Source organism: Manis javanica, chromosome 16 (assembly GCF_040802235.1).
Source record: "Manis javanica isolate MJ-LG chromosome 16, MJ_LKY, whole genome shotgun sequence".
Taxonomy (NCBI): domain Eukaryota; kingdom Metazoa; phylum Chordata; class Mammalia; order Pholidota; family Manidae; genus Manis; species Manis javanica.
This window is the reverse complement of record NC_133171.1, coordinates 30,319,373-30,335,820: the sequence shown is the minus strand read 5'-3', so window position 1 is coordinate 30,335,820 and position 16,448 is coordinate 30,319,373. Positions and strand designations below refer to the sequence as shown.

Sequence of the window (16,448 nt, the reverse complement as noted above, 5' to 3'; positions counted from 1 at the left end):
TATATTACGAATCCAGAGTTCTCTTTCTGTTTCAGTTACTTCAGTCTCCCAATTCTCATGACCTTCACTTCTTCTCCCACCACCAACATTAAATATGCTTAACAGATCCTGTTTTGACCTCATATATCACAACAGCGCTCTTCTTTACTTCATGGTTAAAAGTACTGAGTCATGCGATTCATCTCTTCTCCCTCACACCACTGTACTCTAGCCTCTTCCTGCACCACCAATTTGGTACTTCTTGTGCCAATGCCTCTTTCATCTTTCTGCTCTAAACTGAATGTGTATTTCTCGATCTTTAACTGATCTTTCTGCACCATATTCTCTGCTGTTCATGCTCTTCTTGGTGAGTACTACTCTATCTACCAAAACACACTGTCTTGAATACCCTACTACTAGTTTGCCTTATACTTCTCACCTAGCTTTTCAGTTTTTACTTCGTTTGGTTCTCCTTAAATATTGAAGTTTTTTAGGTTTAGGTCCTATTTCCTCTTCCATTCTTATGTGACAAATTTCCTTTCAGTGACCTTGGTAATTTCCATAACTTTCATTATTAGCCATATACTTTCATGAACCTAAAATCTTATTCAACAAATCTCACTTGTAAATTCCTGGTCACTATAGTCAATTGCCACCTGAAAAGCTCTACTGGCTTGAACTGCAGGTATTTAAAATACAACAACACCAAGTATCATAAGGTAGCTTCAAACATATAAAGCAAAACTGAGTGAGCCACCAGAAAACCTAAATACCAAAATGCTAACAGAAAGATTTAATAGCAGAATAGAATTAAAATTATTTGTCATCTTTGATTTTAAGAAAGCATAGCAATGATATTAAAAACTTATAGAGGAAATAATATATTTAGCAGAAAAGATGAGAACATCATATCAAATATAAAAAATATGTATTATGTAAAAACAAAAACTACCACAAATCACTTAATGTGAAATAAAAAAATGATCTTATAACTTTTAAAATAAATCAGTTTCATATTTTATGTAATAAAATAACACCATCATAATTACCAATTTTACATAAATTCCCCAACCATCAAGAAAAAAAGGGAACATGACCTAATTCATTTATAAAATGTGTAAAGTTGATTCTAAATGCACATAAGGACAATGTAAGATTAGAAATGAAATTACTTATAGGTTCTGATACAGAATTCTAAGCAAAATGTAAATCAAACAGAATAAAGCAAATATTCCACCATGAAATAAGTTTATGTCAAAAACATTTGATCAATAAATATGAGAGATGCCCTCTCAAAAAAAAAAAAATTCACCAGAAAAAAAAACAAAAAAACACCAATTTGGTTTTATACTGGAAAAAATATTTCTGCCTTTCTCATTTTCTTTTGGTTTTCATAATGTATTTTATTTGCAAACTTCCAATGAATTAAAGATTCATGTTTAAGAACATCAGTCCTATATGTTCAGCCTAAGGAAATTGTATTTTCTAATGGGACCTTTTGACATGGACTGTTTTCACCCTACTTTTTTTTCCCCAGCTTTATTGAGGTATAGTTGAGAAAAAGATTTTTAATGTAAAATCATTTGGGTATCACTATAAATGTGAAACAGTTTTAGAGTTCAGCATCAATTAAATAAACTATACAAATGTATACATACAGAAACACACCTGTAGGTAATCTGGGAACAGAAGTGAAAGCCTTAACTACATAAAGTTTATCTGTAAGAACTGCATAGCGTATCAATTTTAATGGTGAAACTTTTAAAAATGGTAACATTAAATCAGGAATAATATAAAAGGAACTGATACCATCACTTCAAGTTTTATTTTATGACCAATTCAGTTATAAAGAGAGAGAAGAAAAGTTTTATTAACCATAAAGAAAGTAATCAGATGATATTCTCAGCTAGTATTCTTGGTAGCAATTCAATACGCTAAAACTAATTGCCTCTCTAAATGTCAAGAATAGTTGGATAGTGGAAATTTTCAAATATTCTTTAGAATAATGTATAAATACAAATATACACAAGAATTTTGTATCCTGCAACTTTGCTGAATTCAGTTATTAGCTCTAGTAGTTCTGGGGTGGATTCTTTAGGGTTTTTTTTTTTTAAGTACAACATCATGTCATCTATAAACAGTGACAGTTTAACTTCTTCCTTACCAATATGGATGCCTTTTATTTCTTCGTGTAGTCTGACTGCTGTGGCAAAGACTTCCAGTACTATGTTGAATAAAACTGGGATTGTGAGTATCCTTGACTTGTTCCCAATCTTTGAAGAAAAGCTTTCAGCTTTTTGCTGTAAAGTATGATGTTGACTGTGGGTTTATTTGTAATATGGCCCTTATTATGCAAAGGACACCATCAGCAGAAAAAAAGGCACCCTACATTATGGGAGAATCTATTCATAAATGACATAACTGATAAGGGGTAAACATTCAAAATATATAAAGAACTAACATGGCTCAACACCCAAAAAGCAAATAACCTCATTAAAAAAATGGGTGGAGGATATGAACAGACATTTCTCCAGAGAAGAAATTCAGATGGCCAATAGGCACATGAAAAGATGCTTCACATCACTAATCATTAGAGAAATGCAAATTAAAATCAGATATCACCTCACACCAGTTAGGATGGCCAACATTCAAAAGACAAAAAAAAACAACAAATGTTGGTGAGGATATGGAGAAAGGGGAACCCTTGACACCTTAACTAGTGGGAATGTAAACTAGTTCAACAATTGTAGAAAGCAGTATGGAGGTTCCTCAAAAAAACAAAAATAGAAATACCACTTGACCCAGGAATTCCACTCTTAGGAATTTACCTGAAGAAAATAAGATCCCAGATTCAAAAAGACATATGCACCCCTATGTTTACTGCAGCACTATTTACACTAGCCAAGATGTGGAAGCAACCTAAGTGTCCATCAGGAGATGAGTGGATAAAAAAGATGTGGTACATATACCCAGTGGAATTTTATTCAGCCACAAGAAGAAAACAAATCCTACCATTTGCAATAACATGGATGGAGCTGGAGGGTATTATGCTCAGTGAAATAAGCCAAGTGGAGAAAGACAAATACCAAATGATTTCTCTCATTTGTGGAGTATAAAAATGAAGCAAAACTGAAGAAACCAAACAGCAGCAGACTCACAGACTCTGAGAAGCGAGTAGCGGTTACCAAAGGGAAGGGGTTGAAGAGGGAGGGAGATGGGGATTAAGGGGCATTATGATTACCACACATAACATAGGAGGGTCAGGAGGAAGGCAGTATAGTACAGAGAAGACAAATAGTGACTTTTAGCATCTTACTATACTGATAGACAGTGACTGCAATGGGTTGTGCGGGGGGGACTTGTTAATATGGGTGAGTGTTTTAACCACAATGTTGCTCATGTGCAACCTTTATAAGATGTATCAGTGATACCTCAATAAAAAAATTACAAATTATGGAAAATTTAAGTAATAGCAAAGGATAAGAATAAACAAAAGCAAAAAACAAAAAACAAATATGCACAAGAACTGTGGAAAAATAAAAACAAAGCATGGAAATAATGAAGGTCTTAATCAATGAACATTACATATGCTAATAGATAGACTCAATATATTAAAAAAACTCAATTATTCCTAATCTGATATATAGATAAGAAAGTCCAATGAAGTTTTCAATAGGCATTTTGGATAATTTGAAAAGCACACAATCTAATACATATGGAATGGAAAAGGACCAAGATTAGAAAGAAATTATTTTTTCTTATAGAACATTATCTAAGATGAACAAGGAAAATTTGCCCTAGCAAATATAAAAACATAAAAAAAAATCTATGTTTGCAAAATACTGTAATATTACTCCAGTGGTTTCTTTATGAAGAGCTGTTGGAACAGAATGTAGAACCCTATTATTGAACAAATACGGCAGTGTTCAGTGTTCATCAGTAGGAGAATTATAGACAATTTAATAAATCATGCTAGGGCAACTGTGTATCCACACAGAGATAGAAAGTGATATAGGAATCTTTTACATTCAAAAGTAAATTCATGGTAAATTAAATACATACATGTGAAGTGTAATACCTTGAAAATATTTTAAAATATACATCTTGGTTCTAGAAAGAAACATTTCTTTAAAAAATGTATTAACAAGAAAAATAAAAACACCGTTGTTAAGTGGTAGTAGATAAAATTGTGGCATAGCTAAAAAAATTAACTAAAATATCTCAACTTGGTAGAATATTCTTCTACTCATATATGACCAATGGGGGAAGAAAAGGATAAATTACATTAATTTTTATTTATATAGTCATGTGTGGAAAATGTCTATTTTAAAGTTCCTTTTTGTTTATTCTTATTAACTGTAAGGTTTATATACAATATCTTTTGAAATATTGGCAAAGTACATGAATAGACATTTCAAAAATGGTATCCATGCATGGTCTATAAGAAACAGCAGTTTGCATTTTTCTCCAGGGAGCCCGTGTGTGATGTTCTGGTAGATGCTAACAAGGCTACGGATAATTTCCTTCAATGAGCTGATAAGGGAAGTTTGTGGGCACCCTTGAAGACCCGGTATGATGCTCCTGGGACATGTGCAGTTTAGCCCTCATGTTGTTTTAATGTAGGTATTGAGGATCCAGAAAGCGGACTTCTACACATTTAATTTGGCTTTCTAACAAAAGTTCATTATAAATTTAAGAATATAAATATTGAATCAATTGTTATAGGATCTTCTTGCATATTGCCTAAGCTTTTTATTAAAGAAGCGATTGCAACATATCCCAATTTCTTTTGGTCATACAGAATTTAACTGCCGATTAAAACCCTATTTAGTTCTGTGGTGCTAGTTCAAATAATTTTCCAAAGCCATGTAAGGATCGATCCAGTACAATGACTTTATGTCTTCAGTTTCTCTTGCTCTAACTAGATTACATTTTCATCAGATGTGGCAGTCATCTAATCATTATATAATCTTAACTAATCAGAATATTTTTGGCTATTATTGTTTCGCTTTGATTATATATGGGTCTTTTGTTGCATCTTCCTTCATCTACTTAAACATAGGAAATATTATGTGCAAAATAATTGTGTCCCTCCACAATTCATTGTGACTGTATTTGGAGATAGGGCTTTGAGATGATAAAGATAAGTGAGGTCATAAAGGTGAGGCTCTAATCCAGTATGGCTGGTGCCTTGATAAGAAAAGGAAATACCAGCTCTCTCTCTCTTTGCCATGAGAGTGAGGACATATGAGAAGGCAGCCATCTGCAGTCCAGGAAGAGGGTCCTCCCTAGACACAGAAATAGCTGGCACCTTGGTCTGACTCCCCAGCTTCCAGAACTGTGAACAATAACTTTCTACTATTTAAAATACCCAGTCTATGATATTTTGCTATGACAGCCCAAGCAGACAAATATACCAAAAACTTAATTTTAAAAAATCAGTTACAAGTATCTAAAAGGAGATAAAATTTAAAATCATTCTAGTGACTTGAAATGAAAATAAGGCAGCTTCATATGCCTTGAAATGAAAAGCTTTCCAAAGTACAATTCTGGCAGGAAAAAATAGGGAATAAAAATGTTGATTCTATGTTGATATTTGCAAAGAAAATTAAAACATATGTTTATAATATATCTCTGGAAAGAAATGCCAGAAACTACAATAATTCTCATGTCCAAGAAAAGGATCTGCATAATCAGGAGACAAGAAACGGAGAATTTCTCACTCTCTACTCTGTTGTAACTTATTTTTTTCCATATGAATGCAATATGTACTTAAAAGGATAAAAATACATGAAATTAAAATAAAAGGATTTATTGTATGCATACAACCATGTAAATACTAAGTATAGCCATAACGGTATTTAAAAATAATATTTCAGAATATAATTAAGCCAATAAGTTCATTTCACAGATATAATGCATATGCTTCTAACTATATAAAGTACTGGAAAACTAGTCACACAAAGAAAATCTGTATCCTCAGGAAAAAATAGCCCAGAAGAAGATTATTCTGAAGTCAACAAATAAATCCCAATATTAATTCAGCAAATGTGAAATATATGTAGTAAGACTTCAGATATTCAGGATAAAGACTGGTATGAAATAAAAATTAATCAGACCAGGGAAACAACTGTAAATATTAGGTGCATAATCAAGATAGTTGTTTAAAATATTGCTGAGGATGCACTTCAAGATTAATATCCAAACAAAATTTATTGTATCTAATAATTGTACTAGTCTTAAGCCAATGAAATTTATAGAGAAAGTTATAAAAGTCATTAAGAAACTCACATGTTTCAGGACAATGAATATAGGAAGTCCTCTTTTCATCAAAAGCCTAATTCTATAATTAAAAAAAAAAATGAAACCATGTAGTGGTAAGAAACACTTTTAAATAGCCTTTCTAAATAGCCTTTACATTGTATTCTTTAAGGGAAACATTAATGATCAAGTAATATCTTGGCCTGTTCTGCTGTTTGAATGTTGCAGTTTTGTATAAATATAAAGCTAAATGGGATATAGTCCATACAAAAAGATATAATGCATAATCACATACAAATTTAACCTTGATTCCATTACATAATATAGAGCTACTATTTCAAATTAATATAGCTAATGTGCTAACCAGAAATTTATAATGTTAAATACTTCAACTTAAGATTTTAAGTGTCTTGTCTCTCCCCAATAGAGATATTAGAGACCATTTTTATCCCGAGGTAAGCCTGAACTACAGATAATATATTAATATCCCAGTATTTCAACCTGTAAGCATTAAAATGTCATCTAGTGAATTTTGTGGTTAATTTGATATATGTTAATATATTCAAATGCAATAAGCAAGTTTGGTACTTTGTTTCAAATTTTTGAAAAGTGAAATTTTTATAATATATAACTTAAGGAATTACCTGTCAACATAATTAGAAGTTAATACATGATATTCATAGCTTAATCAAAAGGACTGTAAATTGATGTGGGACTTCTTTGCAACTTCACTCCAGGTCTAATTAACAATATTTCATTTATCCACTGTCTTCTCCCACCCCATCCTTCATTCAACATACATAAAAAAAATGTAGCTCCCATAGACTAGGACTGGTTCAAGAGATTTAAGAATATGTGCCTGAAAGAGTGATACAGTAGGAAAGACATAAAAAGAGAACCCTGGGTTTATTGTACAGCAATTGTTTTTACTATAAGCCACTTCTAATTTATCTATTCAAAGATCAAGGCCATGTTAGTTCTGCATCTGTATGTACAAACCAAAAGCAGTACACATAGGTTGAATTTCAACTACATGGGCCAGAATTATTCTTAGTAGATGTCAGAAATGTCGGAGTAAAATTTCTTCCAGGGAAAGAGAACAATTACCAACTGCAAAGTGAAGTGTGCCAGTAAATGAGGGAAACATGGAAGTTGTTTCATGAATAATCTCTTGGAATCTTTAATGTTATTATTGAGTAAATCCTATGAGCTTGGTTCTTTGGGGATGTTCCTACTAACCAAAATTATTATTATTTATTTATTCAAGTAAATAACAATTATATTCACTAGACAAAAGACTACATATACTGTATTATTAGTGATGTCTGTAAACATTAAAATCATTTATTAAAAAATAATAAGAAAAATATGTTAAAAATACTTTTATCAGCAAAACCTACCTTCTCTCTATTCTTATGTATGGCAAAGCATTTATTACACTATCAGTGCTCCCTGTTGGTGACTTTTTTCTAAGAATTCTTTATCTTTTAGTATATTTTAATACTAAAAGAGAAAAGTAGCTTTGAAGTTATTTTGTTTGTACAAGCACTCTCATGGACTTGTGGAATTACATATGTTAAGACATCACTTAAGTCACTAATGTAGCCTCCCTGGGAAGTTAATAAATAGAAGCTCAGTTTTAAGATTGTCCAGTGAATTTATGAATTCCCCCATTAGTTCTGTTTGCAGAGGCTTAGGCAACTTAGGTTTCAAAGAATAAAGGCCAAATCTCACGTTAACTGTTCATTATTGCATACCAGCTTATGCCATGGAAATGTATGAAATGAGTCTCACTTTTAACTGAGAGCTAAATGATCCTTTCCTATCATGAAAAGATAAATAAAAATGATATTTCTCTAACCTCAAGAAATACAAACACACTTTCTCAGAAGTATCTCCACACCACCATGATTCTGCAGAAAGAAAACCATTTAGACTATTCTAAGAGTGAATGCACATACTTGGAATACCACAAACCATGTAGTTTGGAAGATTCCTGTGCAAACAAAAGAGATTACATATGAAATAAATAGAAGAAAACCACATCTAAGAAATGTTATACTTAGCCTTTGTTTTGTGGAAAATACTGTATGCTTTTTGAGAGATGCAGTTGATGTAGGGCAGAGACATGAGACAAGTCTCATGATTAAGTTTTCAAACAAGACAAGATATTAAAAGTATAACAGGAGGGACTCCAGCTTAAAGCTAAGATTCCATTTTAAAAGCCAGCAAGTTAAGAAGATTCCTAACATATTCTTTAGCAAAGAGATAATAACTAAGCCCACATTTGGGGCAGAGCAGGCGGTCTTGATTGGTATGTTCCCAGAGGGAACCTGCTATCCCAGGGAGCAATCAGATCAGTAAATTTCTCATGTTAAGTTAATTTTGCAGAATTACCTGGAGGACTGATAATAGAAGAAAGGAGACATGGTGTCTCTCACCAGAGACAAGCATCTTGAGACCATTTGTCAAGTTTATATCCCCTAGTCCTTTGAAAAATCCTTAAAAGGGGGAACCCCCAACCTCTGAGCACACCTCCTCTCTGAGGATGCCCACACTTTATCTCTCTTCAAGTGAGTAACTTTAAATAAAGCTTTCTCACTGTTCAGCTTAATTGTATTTTGTCTCTCTAAGTGTCTTTGCTCCTTTGCTACTTCCTTCTATTTCTAAGTCTTCACTTAGTCTCCGCTTTACCCCTGATAAGTAGGGAGGGGCTGCTGAGAGCTCAGATTTGGGCCTTTGAGTTCCTGTTGCCTGGGTGACCAGGAGGGAACCGCAGCTGCAGGAGCCTGCCTGAAAATCTCCCAACTCTGGGAAACTCTCAGAACATAATCTCACTCCATCTTGTACTCTACGGCTCCCCCAGATCGTGGGGTGGTAGGGGCTAGTCCCCACACGGTGCAGATTCAAATGGACACCGGGTGCCAAGTGACCCTGGCTTTAAGAGATGGCAAGGGCATCTGCCCTATACCAAGAACATGTTTAGCAAACTTTCCTTCTGCATTTTCCTGTTCTTAGCTTCCTGCAAGGCCACTGCCATTCATTTCTACTCTTGCTCTAATGAATTTCTTCCTTGCTTGTACTCTTCCGACCTGACTGAGAATTCTTTCTCATTCAGAGTCAAGGACCCTTCCCCGCCCCCCACTCCACCGTCCACCAGGTGGAAGTTTCACCTGGTGCACAGGGAGAGACCTTCCAGATGCAGCTGCCTGGAGCACAGTTGTATAAAAATGTTTTCTCCCACTATTTCAATTGGAATCTCCAACTATAACTTAGTAATAATAATAATATCTAATATGACAATAATGTATATTCATTTCAATATAACAATGGCTTGAAGACTATATATAGAGTCCCATGCTAGAGTTTTAAAAAATTAAGTATTACAGAGTTTACATAGCTTTTAAGTGACAAAAAAGAAATTAATCCTAAGGTCTCTAACTCAAACGTTAGCTTTTTGTTACACTATACTGCCATACAATCCTTTTCATCTATTTTTCCTCCCTCTCTAGAAGAAAATCTAGGTTAAAATACTCCAAACATAAAGTGGAGGCTCAAGTCTATTTATTTTAATATTATTTTCTTTCACTTGAACTAATTTGCTGTAGTAGCAATTCTATATAGGGGTATATTAAATATAAAAATTCAGGGATAATTACAGTAATGATCTATTTATATTTTCACTAAGACAAACATTATTCTTCTCTTTCAATATGAATTATTTCATACCAAATGGTTGGTGCTTGTGTTGTGTTATGGTTACCTAAAGGGTACAAACCAAAAGACACTGGGAAGCCTGAGTCAGTCTCCAGCTACAAAGCCTCTTTAATTCTGTAACTGTTATTTCCCCCAAATAAATTCAGAGTCCCATTTACACTAACCTCTCCACATTATAAAATGAATAACTTTACAAAAAAGTGGAAAGCTTCAACTATTAACAAATCAACCAGTACTATATTCATAACATTAACTCACTTCTACAATGGCCTTAAGTGGTCACTGTGTTCAATGATGCAATTAGTGCAGTTGGGATTCACTATTCTTGTCTTTACATAATTGAGCTATTTACTTTTATAATACAAATGGATTTCTGTTCAGAGTCAGCTATGTAAGTGGACAATATTATATTTGCTTTTGTTTTACACAAAAAGGAATTTTGATGGATTGTTAATATCTGATGAGCATATTACTTAGAAAAAAAGTATAATTTCAGACTTCAGAAAGTAGAAATTGGGAATAACTTCTTGATCTTGCATACATAGTACAAGTGAGTAAGATGTATTTTAGCCAGCTGTGCTGAAGAGGAAAGGACATGGACAAGGGACCCCAGCCATCTCTGGGCACTGCTCTGCCTCTTATCAGATAGTGATTTGAAATAACTCACTTAGCATTTCTGCATTACAGCCCTACCACCTGATAAACAGGTAGGTTTTTTAGATCAAAGATTCTTCACTGGTACAGTTTTGCCCACATGGGACATCTGGCCATGACTGAAGATATGTGTGATGTCTGAAGCATCACAAAGGGGCTGGAGTGGGGTGGAGACACATCCAGTCCGTAGAGGCTAGGGATGCTGCTAAATGTTCACTGCACAGGACAGCCCCATACAGCAAATTATCGAATCCAAAAATCCATAGTTTTGAATTTGAAAGACTCTGAATTAGATGATATTATGGTATCTAAATCTGTGATTTTAGGGGAGATTCTATAGAGTTAATTGTGTAGTAGAAGGTACAGAAAAAGTCTGGCATGTCTCCTTACCAATTAGGTTTTTTTTAAACAAAGTCTGAAGCATCAGTAACTATAAGATCAAAACTGTTCTGTCAGAATCGATCAAATATCTTCAAATCAATTATTTCTCTTTGAAAGTACTATGGTAAGACTAATTTTCTACTTTCCAATGTAGAGTTTTTTTTCAACATTTATGATATTTATCCAATCTGTAATAAAAAATGTATCTCATATTAGTATAGAATTATAATGTGAATATTATGGATTATATTTACATATATGTTTTTATAACCCACTTCAAATTTTTCTAAAATATGAATAATGTGTATATCTTTTATACACACATACATACACAAATACTACTTATAAGCATATATTCAGAATTCAGCACTGTAGGAATATATGTATGTATATGTGTGTGTGTATATGAAATATATTTGTTAAGAATATACAAACCTACCACCATTCTTTTGAAGGGATTATAGATAATTTGTGATGTCATTCTCTTATCTCTGTCCCCAAGATACATGGATTTATAACTTCAATAAAAATACAGTTTTATTGAAGTTATTTTTTTATTTCATATTTCTATTCACAGAATATTTTATAAAATGGAAGTTTGGTCTGTTGCTATTTCCTGTACTGAAATCCTAAATTTTAAATAGCCTTAAAACCATTAAGAAAAGGAAAAAAATTTCCTCTTATTAGCAAATAGTTAGAATAAAACATTGTTTTCATGATTCAAGAATGCCAAAATACAAGAAATGACTTACAGTAGGAAATGAATGTATAAACACTCACCCAAACCATTATGTTTGATCATTTTCAGTATTTACCAGGGTGAAAGCTCTTTTAAATGATTATTACTAATTTATTCATCTCTGACAAAGCACAATTATTTATTTACATGAATGAACAAAGGAAATAAACAGACTGGCTCATTTTCATGGTTGACTGACTAAAGGAATTTAGGACTTGCTTCAATAGTCCTAATTCATGAATGCATGTTGTATAAAAACAAGTGGAATTATTATTCAGGTAAAGAATTTGAAGTGGTACAAAAATGTTAATTACAGAAGAAAGTAAATAATACAATAAAATTTAGTATTATTTCAATAACAGTTTTTAATGTATTCCTTGAAACAAAAATTATTACAATACCTTTTCTCATAAATTAAAGGATAATTTTAAACACCTTTCAGGTTTTCTCGCTTATGAGACTGTATTCATATGACTATATTATTTCAATGGTGAATGTGTGTTACTTAGAAAAATATTTTATTAAGGGAGATTTTAATAAAGCTAAACTATGAGTCTTACTGTAATTAGTTTTCCAAGAGCCAAAATAAAAGCTTAATCTTATTTTGTACTTCACTTATGAGAGGGACATTGCTACAAGATTCAATAATTACTCAATGTGAATTTGCCTCTCACTAAAATATCCTTTTAGAAGGACAGTTCAATTTTTAATTAACAATTCAGTATTAAGTTGCCAATCTATTATTTGGTGATTTACAGCCTGTACTTTGCCAAATCTAACTTCCTCGGTGACTCTTCAGGAATGTCTGCTTTAGAAGGGGTTAGGAGAGTTTTTGGATGCAAAAAACCCATCCTACTTTAATACACACAGCTTCTCTTATAATACACATTCTGAATTTCTAAAGAAAAATTTGACTAAATACAGAGAATTCTGGAACTGCAACAAAAGAGATAGGGAATTTAGAATTAATATAATAGTATACTCTGATGTTGCATTGATTTCTTGGTAAAGTAATGTGAAACAAGAATTCAAAATTAAAATTTAAGTTATTAAATTTTATAATTTCAAAACTACAAGAAGCAACTTTTGAAATGCTGGAAATAAGGATGTTCTCTCTTAAGCAACACAACCGATGTGGAATTAAGGCAATACTCCTCATGGAGAAAGCAAATGCATTTCTGCAAATTGTCAAGACCTTTATTAAAGGTAAAACTGATTTAACACAACTGTGATACATTTGAACAGCAATGTACACTTTATGATGATAGGCTAAAACAACTTAAGGAAAATATGTAGAGAAGTATGTTATTTCCTCCACTAGATGAGAATTTCTTATTAAGGGGATTTTGATAGGAAAAATATGTCTTTACTTACTAGGGGGAATAAAGAACTGTAACTCTGGTGGGGGTAGGGGAGGATATGTTCCCAGACCTGGCAAATAACATTCAGAGCTAAAATCAGTCAAAGGGACAAATAAAGTGGGAGAAATATGTTTATTGCTACAAGCACTCGTCTACTTCTGCTCACCCATGTCTCTTGCAACCCATCTGCAAAAGGACTCCACCAAACCTCTGTGGTCCAGATATGCCCTCACTCCCTGCCCTTGTAACCACCTACTGAAATGGAGATGAAATACTTCTCTCCATCCTTTGGAAAACCTATTGATATGTAGACACACTAAAACCAGGCAAGAGATTCTGAAAATACTGCAATTTTACCCACAAGAACAGTTAAGGTAAAAAATAAATGGATTGACATATAGAGTGCCACTGTGAACATCTGTCAAATTCTATTATAGGAAATCTAAAACTAGAGGCATTATAGTTTATAATATAGTCCAGTTTTTCTTTGATTAAGTATATTTTTCTTTTCTACTAAAGTATCTTGGCAACTTTTTCTTTCATACTGAAGTGTCTTGGCTATATCAGTACAATATTGTTCTTATATGATAAACATCTATTGAAATTCAAATTCTGGGTTACTTAACTCTAAATACATGTTTTTGTTTTCAAAGCTTACAAGGCAACACTTATTAGAATCTGAGTGTTCTAACGTAAAATAACTTGAAGTCTCAGATTACATGTTCCACATTGTAGATTACTATTGAGAGGATGATTCTTAGAACAATGTTTGGGAACACTTGTTTACATCACAAGGCAATTCATGCTGCTATGAGTTACACTATTATAATGTCTTAGAAATAATCCTTGGGCTAAGTTTATTATTTATTGGAGCATCCTAAAAGGTTGTAACACAAATTTTAATGTGATGGATGTAAAGGGCCAAAATAAATTGTTCTACTGGGACAACACTATCTGGAATTAAGAATTAAAAAGGCTAACTGTAAACCTTCTTTCAAAGGTAAAATTGACAAAATATTTTAAATTGCACATACAATTTTATTTTTAGAGTGCACTGTAAGCTTCTGTCAGACATAACTAATCCACTGTATTTGCAGTTTTATAAAAAAGAGACATGGATAAAGTTCCAAGGATTTGAAATTATTGAGCTTTCATTATCAAAATTAAAGATGGCCGAGTGAGGATTAATCATCTCAGACTTGAAGTATAAATCATTCAGGGAATGGTGTACAGCTGGTTATTTATTTCAAAACTCTCACCAAAAAAAAAAAGCCTTGAGAAAAAGGTAGTAAAATTCACTATTTAAAAAATGTTTAGAGAAATCATTTTGTGACAACGGTTAAGTTCTGAAAAATTTGATCTAGAAGGGAATTAAAGGTGTGAAATTAGATAATGAAATTTCCCACCATGTATTTATACATGCCATGTATAAAATAGTCCTACCTCATTTTCTCTAAACTGTATAATTTGTATTGTCACATTTGGTTTGTGTTTGTTTTGCCTATGTCATAAACCTTTACCCACTTAAATTTAACATTTTCACTTGTTTTTTTTCTCCTACAAATCATTTTATTCTTATTGTACATACTATAACATCAAAGAAGCTAACATAGGGAAAAGGTGTCACTCTGTCTTCACAGTGTCAGATGTGGGCCCGTCGTGTGGCTGAGTGGGTATCTGCAGGGCCCCTCACAGTTACGGACATGGTGGTTTTATGCCTCCAAGGTCCCAGAAAATGGGCATCAATCATGTTTACTTGTTTCCTTCACTGATTTCTTTTAAGCTATTTTGAAACCTTCCTCCTATCCATATTACGCCTTGGCATGTAAAATATAATATTAACAATTGCTCAGGATTGTACTTAAAAGAAAAAAAAGCACTGCTAACAGGAAAATAATGAAACTCCATTTCTTACAGATCATTCCTATGTTTCTGGCAAAGTGAAGAGCTCTTCCAAGACGACTTTCTGAAAACTACATTGATGCATTTGTATTAAAATAAATGAAACAGAATTCATTATAATGTGTCTCTCGCAGTACTCTGTAACTCTTAAACCTCCCGATATGTAGATGTCATGTTAATATATTTAAAAAGGATCTCATATAACTTTGATGTCATTGATATATAATAGGGCGTATACATTCAACTTTGATTTTAAAGTAAACATTTATGATCTGGGTTGTAAGTAAATGAACTGTAATTTCATAAATCATAAATCATCTTTTTTTCAACATGTGAGATTGTTAGATGAAACACTTCATTCTGTAAAAGTTTCTATTTCCACTTTCTCAACCTTGTGATAAAGTTTACTTTCTCCTCTATCACATCACTGAAATGTCTAGTAACCTGTCAAGTGGAATGGCTTCTTGTGCATCTTGCCCTTTGTCTTCTAGCAAGATTTGCTCACACACACCACCCCTGCATAGAAATTACAGTGCTTTGATCCCAAGTCCTTACACATGGCATTCCAGGCTCTCTCCTTGCAAGCAGAGGCCCTCGCCCACATTGTGTCTGACAGAGCATATTGCTCTGACCTCTCCCGCGGCGATCTTACCGTCCTTTCTCGTGCCCTGTTTCCTCGGGCTGCAACTGTTTCTTCCTTGTTTACCTCCAATCGAAATTTCACTTCTATTTCACTCTCTTTTTAAATACTCTTTCTTCTCTTTGACAAAAGCCCTCATACTAAAGTACACCACACACGTATGTATGTACACTCTACATTTTTGGACAGAAATAGTTGATTCTTATCTTCAATTCTGCTTGCATTCTCACATAGAAATTCATGTACTTACAAAGGATGTATTTATATATTATGTACATGTATGCATATTAAGTGCATGTAATCTATCTGCTACATATATATGTAATTATGTTATATATAACATACACACACATGTTGTAGTGAGTTATGCATGGTCTTCCTCTGCAGAAATTTGCCATTCGTTAGGGATTGGGGACATGTTTTAGTTGTCCTTATGAAAATTAGATATTAAGTGTTCAATACCTGCTATTTTAAAAAATGATCTCTTAATTCTGCAGAAGTATATCACATGTAGAATAGCATGACAGAAATAAGCTATTTAAGTTAGTGATATGTAAGGAATGCTCCTCATTTATATAACTAACAAGAGTTACTGAATTTCTTGTCAAATAAGGAATGGTGGGTTAAACCATTAGCCAAGGATGTCTAACTGAATTTATTTTGTCATTATATTTGGTTACCCCCTTCCGCCCACTCTGTGTGTGTATGTACGTGTGTCTGTTTCTGCCTCTGTCACTTCTTTCTCCCCTCCTCCATGTCTTCTCCTTCTTAGACTGTTCGGGTTCAGTTCTACTGATCATTTTCTGATCAATCA

At 33.1% G+C, this 16,448-nt stretch overlaps 1 protein-coding gene across 1 annotated transcript in view; it reads right to left on the bottom strand.

The window, feature by feature from the left end:
* The window catches only part of EYS (eyes shut homolog), a 1,533,253-nt gene that overhangs the window by 1,382,898 nt on the left and 133,907 nt on the right, over positions 1-16,448 (bottom strand). The window contains 1 exon segment of the mRNA XM_073224289.1: positions 6,271-6,322. The gene's annotated coding sequence lies outside the window, so the exon portion shown is untranslated.